Genomic DNA, 18,498 nt, shown 5'->3' on the forward strand with positions numbered 1-18,498 from the left:
TGATCAGGTGTATATCAGTATGTAGTGTCTCTACTTTAAAGAGTCCTCTCCTGCTGATGTTCAGGTGTATATCAGTATGTAGTGTCTCTACTTTAAAGAGTCCTCTCCTGCTGATGTTCAGGTGTATATCAGTATGTAGTGTCTCTACTTTAAAGAGTCCTCTCCTGCTGATGTGCAGGTGTATATCAGTATGTAGTGTCTCTACTTTAAAGAGTCCTCTCCTGCTGATGTTCAGGTGTATATCAGTATGTAGTGTCTCTACTTTAAAGAGTCCTCTCCTGCTGATGTTCAGGTGTATATCAGTATGTAGTGTCTCTACTTTAAAGAGTCATTTCCTGCTGATGTTCAGGTGTATATCAGTATGTAGTGTCTCTACTTTAAAGAGTCCTCTCCTGCTGATGTTCAGGTGTATATCAGTATGTAGTGTCTCTACTTTAAAGAGTCCTCTCCTGCTGATGTTCAGGTGTATATCAGTATGTAGTGTCTCTACTTTAAAGAGTCCTCTCCTGCTGATGTTCAGGTGTATATCAGTATGTAGTGTCTCTACTTTAAAGAGTCCTCTCCTGCTGATGTTCAGGTGTATATCAGTATGTAGTGTCTCTACTTTAAAGAGTCCTCTCCTGCTGATGTTCAGGTGTATATCAGTATGTAGTGTCTCTACTTTAAAGAGTCCTCTCCTGCTGATGTTCAGGTGGATATCAGTATGTAGTGTCTCTACTTTAAAGAGTCCTCTCCTGCTGATGTTCAGGTGTATATCAGTATGTAGTTTCTCTACTTTAAAAAGTCCTCTCCTGCTGATGTTCAGGTGTATATCAGTATGTAGTGTCTCTACTTTAAAGAGTCCTCTCCTGCTGATGTTCAGGTGTATATCAGTATGTAGTGTCTCTACTTTAAAGAGTCCTCTCCTGCTGATGTTCAGGTGTATATCAGTATGTAGTGTCTCTACTTTAAAGAGTCCTCTCCTGCTGATGTTCAGGTGTATATCAGTATGTAGTGTCTCTACTTTAAAGAGTCCTCTCCTGCTGATGTTCAGGTGTATATCAGTATGTAGTGTCTCTACTTTAAAGAGTCCTCTCCTGCTGATGTTCAGGTGGATATCAGTATGTAGTGTCTCTACTTTAAAGAGTCCTCTCCTGCTGATGTTCAGGTGTATATCAGTATGTAGTTTCTCTACTTTAAAAAGTCCTCTCCTGCTGATGTTCAGGTGTATATCAGTATGTAGTGTCTCTACTTTAAAGAGTCCTCTCATGCTGATGTTCAGGTGTATATCAGTATGTAGTGTCTCTACTTTAAAGAGTCCTCTCCTGCTGATGTTCAGGTGTATATCAGTATGTAGTGTCTCTACTTTAAAGAGTCCTCTCCTGCTGATGTTCAGGTGTATATCAGTATGTAGTGTCTCTACTTTAAAGAGTCCTCTCCTGCTGATGTTCAGGTGTATATCAGTATGTAGTGTCTCTACTTTAAAGAGTCCTCTCCTGCTGATGTTCAGGTGTATATCAGTATGTAGTGTCTCTACTTTAAAGAGTCCTCTCCTGCTGATGTTCAGGTGTATATCAGTATGTAGTGTCTCTACTTTAAAGAGTCCTCTCCTGCTGATGTTCAGGTGGATATCAGTATGTAGTGTCTCTACTTTAAAGAGTCCTCTCCTGCTGATGTTCAGGTGTATATCAGTATGTAGTTTCTCTACTTTAAAAAGTCCTCTCCTGCTGATGTTCAGGTGTATATCAGTATGTAGTGTCTCTACTTTAAAGAGTCCTCTCCTGCTGATGTTCAGGTGTATATCAGTATGTAGTGTCTCTACTTTAAAGAGTCCTCTCCTGCTGATGTTCAGGTGTATATCAGTATGTAGTGTCTCTACTTTAAAGAGTCCTCTCCTGCTGATATTCAGGTGGATATCAGTATGTAGTGTCTCTACTTTAAAGAGTCCTCTCCTGCTGATGTTCAGGTGTATATCAGTATGTAGTTTCTCTACTTTAAAAAGTCCTCTCCTGCTGATGTTCAGGTGTATATCAGTATGTAGTGTCTCTACTTTAAAGAGTCCTCTCCTGCTGATGTTCAGGTGTATATCAGTATGTAGTGTCTCTACTTTAAAGAGTCCTCTCCTGCTGATGTTCAGGTGTATATCAGTATGTAGTGTCTCTACTTTAAAGAGTCCTCTCCTGCTGATGTTCAGGTGTATATCAGTATGTAGTGTCTCTACTTTAAAGAGTCCTCTCCTGCTGATGTTCAGGTGGATATCAGTATGTAGTGTCTGCCTGTGCTGCAGCACCTCTTTTCACCCTCTGTCTGAAACCAGAGCCCAGTCTGCTCTGATTGGTTAGCTGGCCGGCTCTGTTGTGATTGGTCAACAACTTAGATGTCCCGCCCCTTTATCACGTACAATGTGTTGGAAGCGTTTCAGCTCCTAACCCGTATAATATTGTAAGCGTTTGACAGTCTTGTAAAGCTGCGAGTAATCCAAAGTTATCTGATCCGAGTACACGTGTTATGGGACTGTGAGGGAATCCTGCTTTGAATACCTCAAGCTCTTGGATTGAGTTACTGCCTGACTTCCTCTTCGTGCTTTGTATCTTTGCTGAAAAGTGTTAAACAAATTAAGATTACTAATTGTTTAAATGCCCTTTTATCTCATTAATGTTTAACTTCATTCCCCTTCTCATTAGCAAACACAGCTGGAGAGATCCCAGCCTAGACCTTATCACCAAATCCAGAATGCCTCTACCTGCCGAGCTTCAGATAAGATAAGATGGACTTTCATTGATCCCCGTGGGGACATGGTTTCTCTGCATCTGACCCATCCTAGTGTTAGGGGTCAGGGTGCTGCCATTTTGAACGGCGCCCGGGGAGCAGTGTGGGGAACGGTGCCTTGCTCAGGGACACCGCGGTAGCACTTGGTCTTGCCGGGACTTGAACTGGTGACCTTCCAGTTGCCAAGCTGAGTCCCTATCGACTTCGACCGCCCCAGATAACTACTTTTACATGATCATTTATGTCAGGGTGTCAAACTCAATTTCATCACGGGCCACATTCGCATTATGGTTGCACTTTAAGAATATATCAAAATACAGATATAAACATTTAATATATATAAAATAATGCATTATATTACATTATTGCCTCTGCATTGGATTATTATCGGATAGGGTAATACCTTCATAATTAACTACGTTTGAAAGCAGAAGTCTGGGTCAAATAATTGCAAGTCTCTTCAGTGCGCATGTCACCAAATGATTTTAAAATAAAAGCAAAAAAATAAAAAAGTTACATTTTGAACAAAAAGTCAATTCTGAGAAAAAAGGCATATTTAGAAGAAAAAAGTCAAATTTGAGATGCATTGTGGGACATGTAGTTTATGGGCAACGTGCTTCTGTAAATCGCCATGTAACCATATAACAAACATATTATATTCTTTGCAAGCTCTTGTGGGGCCGCAGGAAATGAAGTCGCGGGCCGGATTTGGCCCCCGGGCCTTGAGTTTGACACCCCTGATTTAGGTTAATTAATAAACCGTTTGAGTCATTTTTCTTGCTAACCCACCAAACATGTTGCAGATTTGTTCAATTGTGGGGATTTGCAGCTTTTCTAACGTCAAGTTTTTGCCTTACATTAACACACACACATTTCCAGAAACAAAGGAAAATTAATACGTCTAGATAATCAACAATTTCTTACATTTTTCAAGCCAAACAGTCAAAAAAGCTCCTGATTTTTTCACTTGTTGTGGTTCAGTACTTTTCTACGGGAATGTTCCTTCAAATGTGGCAATAAAACCAACTCCCATCTCTCAGCAATTGGCTCTATATATGTGAACGTCTCTTTGATTTCATTTCACGTGGAAATACCTCTGTTTTAATGTCGTAAAGATACATTTAATAACTCTCAAGAAACTTCCAAAATAGCACTCATGGAATTTCCATTAAATGGAAAACACAACCAACACAAACGAGTGCGCACTTCCACCAAGGTCACATCGCCCGAAACCTGGCAGAACATGGGGGAAGTTACGTCAGGTAGAGAGTGCCTTTCTCTAAACAGGAAGCTGCCTCATTGTGCCTCGAGAGGAGAGGGATATCCTTCAGAGAAAACATGGATGAAGTCACCGTGAGGAATTAACACACAGACGTGACGTTCAAGTGCCCCTCACGCACACAATTAACATCTGACTCACGCACAAAATTAACTTCTGACTCACTTCCACTGATGAAATGCCCTCACGCCATTTCATCCAGAGCTCTGCTGGTGGTCTGCAGTCGTGTTTTGAAACCCTATTTTAGCTCCTCCCACCACAGCTGCTAACAGCGGAGGAATGTTTTGAAGGACATTTACTCAAGTATTATACTGAGGTAGTATTTCCATGTAACGCTACTGGAAGCCAATATTGTAATTTTATATAACAAGTACTCGGAGATGTAAAGTAGATTTGCTCAAGTGAGTACGATTTTGAGGTCCCATTCTATGCTACTTTGTACTTTTACTCCACTACATGTATTTAATACCTTTAGTTACTTCACAGATGTGGATGAATGATGTGAAATCTAATCAAGTGTTGAATCAGACTTTAGTTCCACCTGGAGTAAATCCACCAGCTACCCTGCAGTCTACAAAGTACTTCAGACTGGCTGCACCTTCACCAGCTACCCTGCAGTCTACAAAGTACTTCAGACTAGCTGCACCTCCACCAGCTACCCTGCAGTCTACAAAGTACTTCAGACTAGCTGCACCTCCACCAGCTACCCTGCAGTCTACAAAGTACTTCAGACTAGCTGCACCTCCACCAGCTACCCTGCAGTCTACAAAGTACTTCAGACTAGCTGCACCTTCACCAGCTACCCTGCAGTCTACAAAGTACTTCAGACTAGCTGCACCTTCACCAGCTACCCTGCAGTCTACAAAGTACTTCAGACTAGCTGCACCTTCACCAGCTACCCTGCAGTCTACAAAGTACTTCAGACTAGCTGCACCTTCACCAGCTACCCTGCAGTCTACAAAGTACTTCAGACTAGCTGCACCTTCACCAGCTTTGAGAACACTTTCATGATCAATCATTATAAAACATATCAGATATATTATTCTGAAATGGACCAATCTGCACCACGACTACTTTTACTGTCTTTCACTATATTTTGATGAGAATACTTTTCTACTTTCACTTGAGGAACATTTTGAATGCAGGACTTTTACTGTAACAGAGTATTCCTACACTCTGGTACTTCTACTTTTAATCAAGTACAAGATCTGAGTACTTCTACTTTTACTCTAGTACAAGATCTGAGTTCTTCTACTTTTACTCAAGTACTAGATCTGAGTACTTCTACTTTTACTCAAGTACAAGATCTGAGTACTTCTACTTTTACTCTAGTACAAGATCTGAGTTCTTCTACTTTTACTCAAGTACTAGATCTGAGTACTTCTACTTTTACTCAAATACTAGATCTGAGTTCTTCTACTTTTACTCAAGAACAAGATCTGAGTACTTCTACTTTGACTCAAGTACAAGATCTGAGTTCTTCTACTTTTACTCAAGTACTAGATCTGAGTACTTCTACTTTTACTCAAGTACAAGATCTGAGTACTTCTACTTTTACTCAAATACTAGATCTGAGTTCTTCTACTTTTACTCAAGTACAAGATCTGAGTACTTCTACTTTTACTCAAGAACAAGATCTGAGTACTTCTACTTTGACTCAAGTACAAGATCTGAGTTCTTCTACTTTTACTCAAGAACAAGATCTGAGTACTTCTACTTTGACTCAAGTACAAGATCTGAGTTCTTCTACTTTTACTCAAGTACTAGATCTGAGTACTTCTACTTTTACTCAAGTACAAGATCTGAGTACTTCTACTTTTACTCCAGAACAAGATCTGAGTACTTCTACTTTTACTCAAGTACATGATCTGAGTACTTCTACTTTTACTGAAGTACAAGATCTGAGTACTTCTACTTTTACTCAAGTACCAGATCTGAGTACTTCTACTTTTACTCAAGTACCATATCTGAGTACTTCTCCCACCTCTGCAAGTACTTTTCCTTTTGGTTTATTGAGTGTATGTTGATGCCAATACTTTTGTACTTTTACGGCCTATGTATTTCTACTTTTACTTAAGTACATTTAACAAGTACTACTTTCTGTTTTTTATTTTACAATGTGGAAAAAACAGTTTTTAAGATTTAGATTTGTTTTGAAACACAGATCCCACCCAAGAAATCCCCATGCTGCACTTCTCCTCTCATGGCAGTGGACCCCCTGCTGTGACAGGCTCCCTGTGGGACGCCTCTGTTAGTTAACACACAAAGACCTGACAGCAGGACCCGCCTCTGTCTTTTAGTTTCCTCACACACTCCCTCAGGCCACAACACAGAGACCCTCCCAGCCGTCTTACTGAGTGTGTGTGTGTGTGTGCGTGTGTGTGTGTGTGTGTGTATGTGTATGTATATGTGTGTGTGGCCTAGCATTACTATACTTGTGGGGACCTAAATCTGTTTACACAGTCACGTGTGGGGACTCGCCTCCCTTATGGGGACAAAATGGAGGTCCCCATAAGGGGGATCATTAATTTTAGGGTGAAGACTTGGTTAAGGTTAGGATAAGTCTCCAGGAAATGCATGTAAGTCAATGTAATGTCCCCTGAGGTGATGTATACATGGCATGTGTGTGTGTGTGTGTGTGTGTGACGTTAGTGCTCCTTCAGAAAGGAAGTCCAGTCAGTCTTGCTTTTGTCGGGATCGCCCGCTTCAGATTTACTGTCGGTGCCTAATGAGACGCTGGAGTAAATAAACCTGCAGTATTTAGATCCTTTAGTTGGTTAATACTACACTGTAAAGAACTCTTCATTACTTTAGTAAGAGGGGCAATACGGAAGTTAAAAAACAAGTAAAAGTCCTGCATTCAAATCTAAGTAAAAGTACAAAAGCATAGGCATCAACATATACTTAAAAGTACTCATTGTATTTAGCTCATCATTCTGTAAAAAGCAGTGGAGGAGAAAGTCCAACACTGGCTTCTGAAATGTATAAAAGCAGCATAAAAAACACTTAAACTACCTTGACGTTGTACTTAAATACGTGTAATAAGTGCAAATGTACTTAATGACATTACACCACTGACTCAAAGCAGACCCTGACTCTATTTCTAAAACGCATTAACATGTGATAGTTTGAATTATAAAGGTCTGTCTATTGTTCCCGTGAGAAAGCAGGACCAGAGAGCTGTGTGTCTCCAGGTGAGAATCTCATTTCAAGGTGTGACTCCGCTTCAGACGGGCCTCAGGTAACACCTCTAAACCCAGTGTGTGAGAGGACTCTTTAAAGTGGAGACACTACATACTGATATACACCTGAACATCAGCAGGAGAGGACTCTTTAAAGTAGAGACACTACATACTGATATACACCTGAACATCAGCAGGAGAGGACTCTTTAAAGTAGAGACACTACATACTGATATACACCTGAACATCAGCAGGAGAGGACTCTTTAAAGTGGAGACACTACATACTGATATACACCTGAACATCAGCAGGAGAGGACTCTTTAAAGTAGAGACACTACATACTGATATACACCTGAACATCAGCAGGAGAGGACTCTTTAAAGTAGAGACACTACACACTGATATACACCTGAACATCAGCAGGAGAGGACTCTTTAAAGTAGAGACACTACATACTGATATACATCTGAACATCAGCAGGAGAGGACTCTTTAAAGTAGAGGCACTACATACTGATATACACCTGAACATCAGCAGGAGAGGACTCTTTAAAGTAGAGACACTACATACTGATATACATCTGAACATCAGCAGGAGAGGACTCTTTAAAGTAGAGACACTACATACTGATATACACCTGAACATTAGCAGGAGAGGACTCTTTAAAGTAGAGACACTACATACTGATATACACCTGAACATCAGCAGGAGAGGACTCTTTAAAGTAGAGGCACTACATACTGATATACACCTGAACATCAGCAGGAGAGGACTCTTTAAGTAGAGACACTACATACTGATATACACCTGAACATCAGCAGGAGAGGACTCTTTAAAGTAGAGACACTACATACTGATGTACACCTGAACATCAGCAGGAGAGGACTCTTTAAAGTAGAGACACTACATACTGATATACATCTGAACATCAGCAGGAGAGGACTCTTTAAAGTAGAGGCACTACATACTGATATACACCTGAACATCAGCAGGAGAGAACTCTTTAAAGTAGAGACACTACATACTGATATACACCTGAACATCAGCAGGAGAGGACTCTTTAAAGTAGAGGCACTACATACTGATATACACCTGAACATCAGCAGGAGAGGACTCTTTAAAGTAGAGACACTACATACTGATATACACCTGAACATCAGCAGGAGAGGACTCTTTAAAGTAGAGACACTACATACTGATATACATCTGAACATCAGCAGGAGAGGACTCTTTAAAGTAGAGGCACTACATACTGATATACATCTGAACATCAGCAGGAGAGGACTCTTTAAAGTAGAGACACTACATACTGATATACACCTGAACATCAGCAGGAGAGGACTCTTTAAAGTAGAGACACTACATACTGATATACATCGAACATCAGCAGGAGAGGACTCTTTAAGTAGAGGCACTACATACTGATATACACCTGAACATCAGCAGGAGAGGACTCTTTAAAGTAGAGACACTACATACTGATATACATCTGAACATCAGCAGGAGAGGACTCTTTAAAGTAGAGACACTACATACTGATATACACCTGAACATTAGCAGGAGAGGACTCTTTAAAGTAGAGACACTACATACTGATATACACCTGAACATCAGCAGGAGAGGACTCTTTAAAGTAGAGGCACTACATACTGATATACACCTGAACATCAGCAGGAGAGGACTCTTTAAAGTAGAGGACACTACATAATGATATACACCTGAACATCAGCAGGAGAGGACTCTTTAAAGTAGAGACACTACATACTGATATACACCTGAACATCAGCAGGAGAGGACTCTTTAAAGTAGAGACACTACATACTGATATACACCCTGAACATCAGCAGGAGAGGACTCTTTAAAGTAGAGGCACTACATACTGATATACACCTGAACATCAGCAGGAGAGGCCTCTTTAAAGTAGAGACACTCCATACTGATATACACCCTGAACATCAGCAGGAGAGGACTCTTTAAAGTAGAGGCACTACATACTGATATACACCTGAACATCAGCAGGAGAGGACTCTTTAAGTAGAGACACTACATACTGATATACACCTGAACATCAGCAGGAGAGGACTCTTTAAAGTAGAGACACTGCATACTGATATACACCTGCACATCAGCAGGAGAGGACTCTTTAAAGTAGAGACACTACATACTGATATACACCTGAACATCAGCAGGAGAGGACTCTTTAAAGTAGAGACACTACATACTGATATACACCTGAACATCAGCAGGAGAGGACTCTTTAAAGTAGAGACACTACATACTGATATACACCTGAACATCAGCAGGAGAGGACTCTTTAAAGTAGAGACACTACATACTGATATACACCTGAACATCAGCAGGAGAGGACTCTTTAAAGTAGAGACACTACATACTGATATACACCTGAACATCAGCAGGAGAGGACTCTTTAAAGTAGAGGCACTACATACTGATATACACCTGAACATCAGCAGGAGAGGACTCTTTAAAGTAGAGACACTACATACTGATATACACCTGAACATCAGCAGGAGAGGACTCTTTAAAGTAGAGACACTACATACTGATATACATCTGAACATCAGCAGGAGGGGACTCTTTAAAGTAGAGACACTACATACTGATATACACCTGAACATGAGCAGGAGAGGACTCTTTAAAGTAGAGACACTACATACTGATATACACCTGAACATCAGCAGGAGAGGACTCTTTAAAGTAGAGACACTACATACACCAGTATTATTATCTACACCAGTTATTTCTCATTTGAAAAGCGTTGAGTTCTAACCGTGAATGTAATGCATTTTGTTTCTGTGTTAGAGAGAGCGTATCCACGGTAATCAAAACAAAAATGCTGCACCAAACCCCATTTCTTTTTAAAATGGAAACCCCAGAAACTCCGATGTCCAGTGCTGTTGTGGCTCTCAGAGATTTATGGGAATCCTGGAAATAGCCGGCCTTTTGTTGCTTTTCTGACGCTCTGTTTCTGTTTCAAGTGCAGCTGTCCCTCGGGCTGAGCTCCTAGGAGGAAATGGGAAGAACACACGGTAATGTTGGACCTGTTTCTTTTCCATCGCTTCCAGACTGCATGCGGTGTTTCTGTCACTCTGGACGACTGTACCTGCCTCATGCTTTGTGTGAATGGCACTGCTCTCCGTTATTCACAAAGTAAAAACATTCAGATTCATATCATTACAACAAAACAAAACAGGTTCGGCCATTTCTGCTGTTTCTTATTATTATGTATTTATTTAAACAAGGACCAAATACAAATACATTAATCTCAGAAAAGAGAAGAGATGAATTATGCCAGATTTGAGAGCTGATTTCCAGGTACATAACAATCAACAAACACTAAAAACATTGCATGATCTCTATCACACAAAGAAATAAAAAACATGATTTAAGTACAGGTCAATAAAATAATTCATAGTACAGTTAAAATATAATATTACTTATTTAATTGTGTTCATGCAAGCAGAGACAGTTTTTTAACGCTTGTAAAATTCATCAGAATGAAACTACTTGGGTTTTTGTTGCTCCATTTAGAATAAAATAATAATAAAATAAATTAAAACATTATATATAGTAAGAACTTAAAGGGGACCTATCATGCAAAATGCACTTTCTGATTCCGGTGTGTCGGGGAACTCACGCAGCGTCAGGAAATAAAACCCTCTCTCTTTTCCTCCGTACCCAAATCTCTAAAAACGGGGAACAACGGAGCTGATCCAGATTTGCGTCCGATATGACGTAACATCTGAAATGTGGACCCACGGCCCAATCAGAAACGTTGCTATCAGAAACAATGCCCGACTGTTTTGGACGTAATATGGTCGGTGTTTACATTAGCATCGCTAACACTCAGAGCTAACCTGTACTGGAGAGCATGTGTGTGAAGAAGCAGGAAGTAGAAAGGAACTCACCTTGTGGTGTAACCGGCAAGAGAGAAGCCTTTGAGCTCCAGACTGTTTCAGAGCCTTGATAATCCATGATATGGCGTTTCATCACGGCAGCATTTAGTTTAGACGGTAGCTGCGGGTCCCGCATGAGCTCAGACCCCTCTCTTTAAAGCTTTATACCCCAAATCAGCACTTTAGAAACAGGAAGTGAAAGAGGGATTGAGGCGTGGCTAGAATGACCTGTTTGGTATTTTGAGCAAAACACTTCATAGACATGTTTTTATATTTATTTTATATATCTGAGACCTGTGCTATTGCATATAAATAGCATGATCTGTCTGTCATTGAATACCTTTACAAGAGCAGTCTCAGTGTTGTGGTTTGGACGAAAGCCTGACTGGAACACATCCAAACAGCTATTTAAATGCAAGAAATTACTCAACTGTTGAAAAAACAACTTTTTCAATTATCTTACCTAGAAATGGGAGGTTTGATATGGGCCTGTAATTGTTCATTCCTGAAGCATCTGGATTATTCTTTTTTAAGAGCGGTTTAATGACTGCAGTTTTCAGGGCATGTGGAAAAATACCTGAGTGAAGAGATGTGTTTACTATATGAAGTAGATCTGAGGCCATGCAAGGAAAAACATCTTTGAAAAATCCTGTTGGAATAATATCAAGGCAGCAGGAGGAGGATTTCAGAAGTTGAATAATGTCCTCCAGGTTTTTATCATTAATCTGATGGAACTGTGTCATGATGTCGAATGATGTTAGGTGGACATAAACAATACATTATTCAATTATAAACAAACAAGCTTAAGTAAAATTGTGCAATAAAAGTAAAAACAATATGACTTATTAGAAAAGTAACACATTTACAAAATAAAAATGTATTTATATGAAATAAAAGGTAAAAAACATTTTAAATATGAGATACGAAAATTTAAATATTTACATTAACATAAAAATTCATACTTTTCTCAAGTCCAAGATCTGAGCATTTCTTCAGACCTTGAAATCTACATTCAAATGCTCTAAGTATTGTTCTGTGGTTCGTAAAATGTATTTCGCCAGAGCTAACATGTTTCTGCTCTGATCGGGCCTCGTGTTTTTACACTCTTGAAGTTGTTGCTTGTGTCGAAGCCAAATAGCCAGAGCCTCTGCAGTAAAACACTCACTCATGCCCTCTAGATTCAAACAAAGAAAAGAGGAATCTGCTCAGAAGTCGATATTTTTCAAAACAAGAGTCACGAGGCGGAAAATGCTTTGTCGGCCGGAATCAGTGGAGATTTTCTGGTACAAATAAACACAGGAAGAGGCGGCTATTTGGGTATTTAGTCTTTAAACCCAGCATATGTGGATGTCAGTTGTGTCTATACGCAAACACAAACATCCTAATTCCCTCTCTCCAGTTCCCACTCTCAGGCTCCAGCACTTTCCATACTGCAGATCAATGGTTGTTTAGTCATTCTTTTCTGCTTGTTCGTGATTACTTCTTAGCTCACTTACATCTGTGTTTGTCAGAATCCACGACGGCATCTTTGATATCGAATCCCGGTATTTTTGCAGAGCGGTGTTTTGGTTGACCACCAAGCTCTCTTGGCTCGTCGATAGAGGAAATCAGCTTTGTGTTTGTTAATTAAGGAAGATAGCTCGTTTAGCATTTTTGGCACCAAGTACTGTACATCATTAGTCAAAAACCAACCCTGCTATAATTTGAATTTTTACATAATTGCTTTAGCCACATTCACGGCTGATACACAGACTTGTTTTTGTTTGTGGTCACTCTTTGTTAGGCCTGCAGGATATTTACTTTCTTTAAAGGACACACTTTTATGGTTTGGAAATCATGCAAAGATCAATACCATCTGTCCGTCAAAGGAATGGTTGGATATTGTGGGAACTTGCTACCACTATCAAATCTGTATTTGCTAAATATGATGCTACAGCCAGCAGCTGATTAGCATAGTTTACAGACTGAAAACAGGACTACACTGAGTTCACCAACCAACCCTTATCCAATTACCACTTTAAATCTTATACTTAAATCTGAGTTAAAAAAATAAACATTTTTGCCAGATATTTTCTTGTACAGGCAGAGTTACTTTGCACGTTTTCAGGTCTGCGCATTAACCATATAGTGTGGACAAAGTTAACATGCCCGACAAGCTAATTTGTTGAACGTGGAGGCATATTGTTACCTTCAAATGGAGTCTGTTTCTATTCTTTATGCTAAGCTATGCTAAATGTTGGTGGTAGCTTCTTAAAGCCTTTAACCAGAAAAAGCGAGCTGTTTTCTACTGTTACCGGTCGTTTTGCTAAGCTAAGTTGTTGGTGGTTTTCTAAAAGCCTTTAACCAGAGAGTTCAGAGCAAGGCAAGGCAAGGCAAGGCAAGGCAAGGCAAGGCAAGGCAAGGCAAGGCAAGGCAATTTATTTGTATAGCACAATTCATACAGTAATGCAATTCAAAGTGCTTTACAGGATCAAGCAGAGAAAACACAATACATTGAGAAGAAATACAAAACACACAAAATAATTAATTAAAAGCAAGAAAACCATGTTTAACAGTTCGAAAATTAGAACATTTAAATTTGAAAAGCCATATTAAAAAGAAAAGTTTTTAGACCTGATTTAAATGTTTCTAAAGTGCTCGCCATTCTCATACGTTCTGGGAGTTTGTTCCATGCATCAGGAGCATAGATGCAGAAGGCTGCTTTCCCACGCTTTGATCTCACACATGGAACAGTGAGCTGGCCTGAAGACCTAAGGGGTCTGCTGGGTTCGTACCACTGAAGGAGGTCCTTGATATATTGGGTCCTAGCCCGTTTAGTGCTTTATATGGGTGCATTAAAATCTCAAAGTCAATTCTCTCACTAACTGGAAGCCAATGCAGCGATCTCAGCACTGGAGTGATCTGTTTTCTTTTCCGGGTTAAGATTCTGGCAGCAGCATTTTGAATTAGTTGGAGTTTACGCAGTGATTTTTTTTGTGAGGCCTGTGAAGATGCTGTTGCAGTAGTCAAGCTTGCTAAAAACAAATGCATGGACAAGTTTTTCAAGGTCTTGCTTGGACATAAGGTCTTTAATACGTGAGATATTTTTAAGATGGTAGTAGGCTGATCTGTTGATTGCCCTGATGTGGCTGTTAAAATTGAGGTCAGAGTCTAAAATTATACCTACGTTTCTTGCTTGACTTTTCGGTTCGAGTAATAGTGATTCCAGGTGTGCAGAGACTTTAATTCTTTCTTCTTTGGTTCCAAAAACAATTACTTCGTTTTTTTTGTGTTGAGCTGTAAGAAATTATGGCACATCCAGTCATGTATTTGTTTTAGATGGTAGCATCTTAAAACCTCTTTAACCAATACCAAGCTAGCTGTTTTCTACTGTTACTGGTCGTTTTGCTAAGCTAAGCTAAGTTATTAACTGTTGGTGGTAGCTTCTTAAAAGCCTTTAACCAGAGAGTTCAGAGTCCCTCATGTCTCCTTGTTGTTTTGCTAAGCGAAGCTCTGCTAAGCTATTAAATGTTGATGGTAGCATCTTAAAACCTCTTTATCCAGTACCAAGCTAGCTGTTTTCTACTGTTACAGGTCGTTTTGCTAAGCTAAGCTAAGTTATTAACTGTTGGTGGTAGCTTCTTAAAAGCCTTTAACCAGAAAAAGTGAGCTGTTTTCTACTGTTACTGGTCGTTTTGCTAAGCTAAGTTGTTGGTGATATTTTCTTAAAAGCCTTTAACCAGAGAGTTAAGAGTTTCTCATGTCTCCTTGTTGTTTTGCTAAGCTAAGCTCTGCTAAGCTAAGTTAATTAACTGTTGGTGGTAGCTTCTTAAAAGCCTTTAACCAGAGAGTTCAGAGTTCCTCATGTCTCCTTGTTGTTTTGCTAAGCTAAGCTCTGCTAAGCTATTAACTGTTGATGGTAGCATCTTAAAACCTCTTTAACCAGTACCAAGCTAGCTTTTTCTACTGTTACTGGTCGTTTTGCTAAGCTAAGTTATTAACTGTTGGTGGTAGCTTCTTAAAAGCTTTTAACCAGAAAAAGTGAGCTGTTTTCTACTGTTTCTGGTCGTTTTGCTAAGCTAAGTTGTTGGTGATATTTTCTTAAAAGCCTTTAACCAGAGAGTTCAGAGTCCCTCATGTCTCCTTGTTGTTTTGCTAAGCTAAGCTCTGCTAAGCTAAGTTATTAACTGTTGATGGTAGCATCTTAAAACCTCGTTAACCAGTAAGAAGCTAGCTGTTTTCTACTGTTTCTGGTCGTTTTGCTAAGCTAAGCTAAGTTATTAACTGTTGGTGGTAGCTTCTTAAAAGCCTTTAACCAGAGAGTTCAGAGTTCCTCATGTCTCCTTCTGGTATTTGTGCTAAGCTAAGCTAATAATCTTATGGCTGTAAATCCATATTTGGTTAACAGACATAAAAGTGGTATCAATCTAATCGCCTAACTCAAATCCAGAAACCAAATTAGCGTATTTCTGAAAATGTCCAACTATTCAAATGCTTGAAAAACAAGCTTTAAAGTAACACTTAAGTCGATCGCAGTGTGTAAAGAATGACAATTACAGACCTTTTCCTTCACAAACTATGAAGGCTTTGTTTCGTTTCCATTTCTCAGACGTTTTGTTCTCCGTCTCCACATTCCCACATTCAACCTTCCACCTTTTACCCTCTCTGCGTCCTTCATTCGCTGATAAACCCGCAAAAAGCCACCAGGTCAACCTTGATAAAGAGGCATTCTTCCCTAATAAGGTTCCTTAGTGAAGTGGAAAACACCAGTTCATGTTTGAACTCAAGTCAACGGATCACATCATTACGGATCCCATGTCGGTTACATAACCAAATTGGGTTAAGTCTGTGTATGATGGTCATTTTTAAAAACGTTTCCTCAGTCCTGAAAGGTTTACTTTGGGGGTTTCCACAGAGACAGCCATTTACAATTCATTGGCCGTGACAGGCTTTAATACATTTCCATTTTTCCACATTAGCTGTTGAGCGGGGTGAGATGTGAGCTTTTATGAAAGCATGTTTTGTTCATGAAGCAACGGTTTTGGGGATGAGTTCATCTTGGAGGACAGAATGGAAGAAAGAACATTCCCACATTGGGGGAGAAAGGAGGGTGAGTGTGGGCGGGGGAGGGACGTATGGTTGGGGTGAGTCATGAGAATTAGTAACCGGCCCCAGTTTCTTCAATTACTGACAAGGCCAACAACCCACCAGCTCTCTCTTTCGGGGGCAGATTCTCAGAAGAGTCCCTTGACTTCCACACAGGGAGCGTGGGCATCTAACACCGGGAAGAGAGTCATTAACAGATCCTTTGTGGGATGACAGCGCTCGGAAAAAATCTGTTTCCGGGACTGATGCTTGGTATTTGTCTTGGTTTTCAGGCAGTGAGGGAAGAAGTCCTTTTGAATAAGTCAAAATCAAAGGCAACTTTATTGTCAATCTTTCAGTTTGTGTGTACAGTCAGAGAGATCAAAATAACGTTTCCCACAATCCAGAATAGAAAATATATATCCTATATATACACAATCAACAGACACATTACATTACATGTCACTTGTTAGCAGGGGCGCCATAGGGGGTGAACAGTTAGGATGATTCTAAGGGTGACTGACAGGGGCCCAAACAATTTTAGAACAATAAGAAAAAACATTTTTAAGTAATCAATGTGATATCTTTTCATGGGGCCCAACATCCCTGGCGGCGCCCCTACTTTTATCCAAAGCGACTTACATACACTCAGTACTGTGGACAATCCCCACAGGAGCAATTTGGGGTGAAGTGTCTTGTCCAGGGACACAACGACATGCTGACTGCAGTAAGTTCAGCGCACTATACCACTGAGCCACAGCCTCCCGACACACTTATACATATGCACACATTAAAGGTGGGGTAGGGACATTTGAGAAACCGGCTCGAGATCGCTAGAATTTGAAAATACACAACCGGAGAAAATCTGCCACTTCCTTACAGAGCGCCTCCTCCAACACACACGAACGCGCACATGACCAATGAGGGCACGAGATAAGTTTGTGCCCCGATGGAAGGCTGACAGGCAGGTAGGCCATCCAATCCGTTTAGCCGGCCCTAAACGGATTGGTTGTACTTTTTACAGTATTACGGCTTCTACAGATGAATTTTTTTTATGGACTTTTTGTCAAAGCACTTCAGATATTCATTGCTATCGGGATGTTAAAAGCATTCCATGAAATATAACAAAAAGTGTATCTCGAGCCGGTTTCTCAAACTTACCTACCCCACCTTTAATACATAAAAGCACAACAATCAATACATACAAAATAACAGTCACTTCAATATCTTTGGGAAATGTACATTAGTGCAAGATTGCAAGCCGCACTTAATGATTATAATAACCTGTTGCAACGACCTGTATCAACTTAGATTCAACTTACAGACAATAAAATGTATGTGGCATCTTATCAAATTGCATAATAGACTATACAGATAGTGCAGCAAGTGCTTAAGCATACTTGATGATATCTTAAATATAAAAGGGACAATTCCAGATAATTTACTTGAGGAACATTTGGCTGATAATACTGTATTTCTACTTAGGTCACTCTGACTTGAATAGGGTATTTAAAGCCCAATTATTTCCAGTGTAGGAGGAACTACTTTTTGAACTGTTGCCATACTAAATTGTTGAAATACTCTGTGGCAAGAACCTGAAACATGAACCTAAATCCAGTCTTAATTAGACTAGATTTGTATTCAACTTTATTGTCAGTGTACAAGTTAGCATCTAACCTAACTCATCTAACTAATATAAAATATAAACTATATACATTACAGAATGTGCATTTAGTACTACAGCATATGTGGTGATGTAATCTACAAAAATACATAGTTTGTCAATGTAAATCCTTAATATAAAGAATGATAATACTTGTATTCAACTGTAATGTCATTGTACAAGTTAATAAAGCTCCAGTTAGCGTCTTACCAGAATTGCAAATGCCAAATATATAAACGACAGAACATGCGGCAAGTACTACAGCATGTGGTTATATAGTATACAGAGTTAATGTCGATGTAAATCCTTAAAATGAAGGGAATAATCCCATATATTTTACTTTACGTACATTTGGCTGATAATACTGTATTTTTACTTTAGTAACTTTTACTTTTGATGGAGTATTTACAGACCAATTGATTTCCCCCTGTAGGAAGAAGTACTTTTTTAACTGAGGCCGTGTTGCCGTATTAATTACACCTTTTAAGTTAATGCATTGTATTACGTTACACGACTGGTTTTGCTAAAACAAGTTAGAAAAGCCTCGGGATTATCCTGCTGTATATTTCCTGTCCTGTACTTCTTGGGTTTTGTTTTATTAGAAAACCAAAACCACATTCACTTTAATGCTTTAATTGCTTTT

Source organism: Pseudochaenichthys georgianus, unplaced genomic scaffold (assembly GCF_902827115.2).
Source record: "Pseudochaenichthys georgianus unplaced genomic scaffold, fPseGeo1.2 scaffold_574_arrow_ctg1, whole genome shotgun sequence".
Taxonomy (NCBI): Eukaryota; Metazoa; Chordata; class Actinopteri; order Perciformes; family Channichthyidae; genus Pseudochaenichthys; species Pseudochaenichthys georgianus.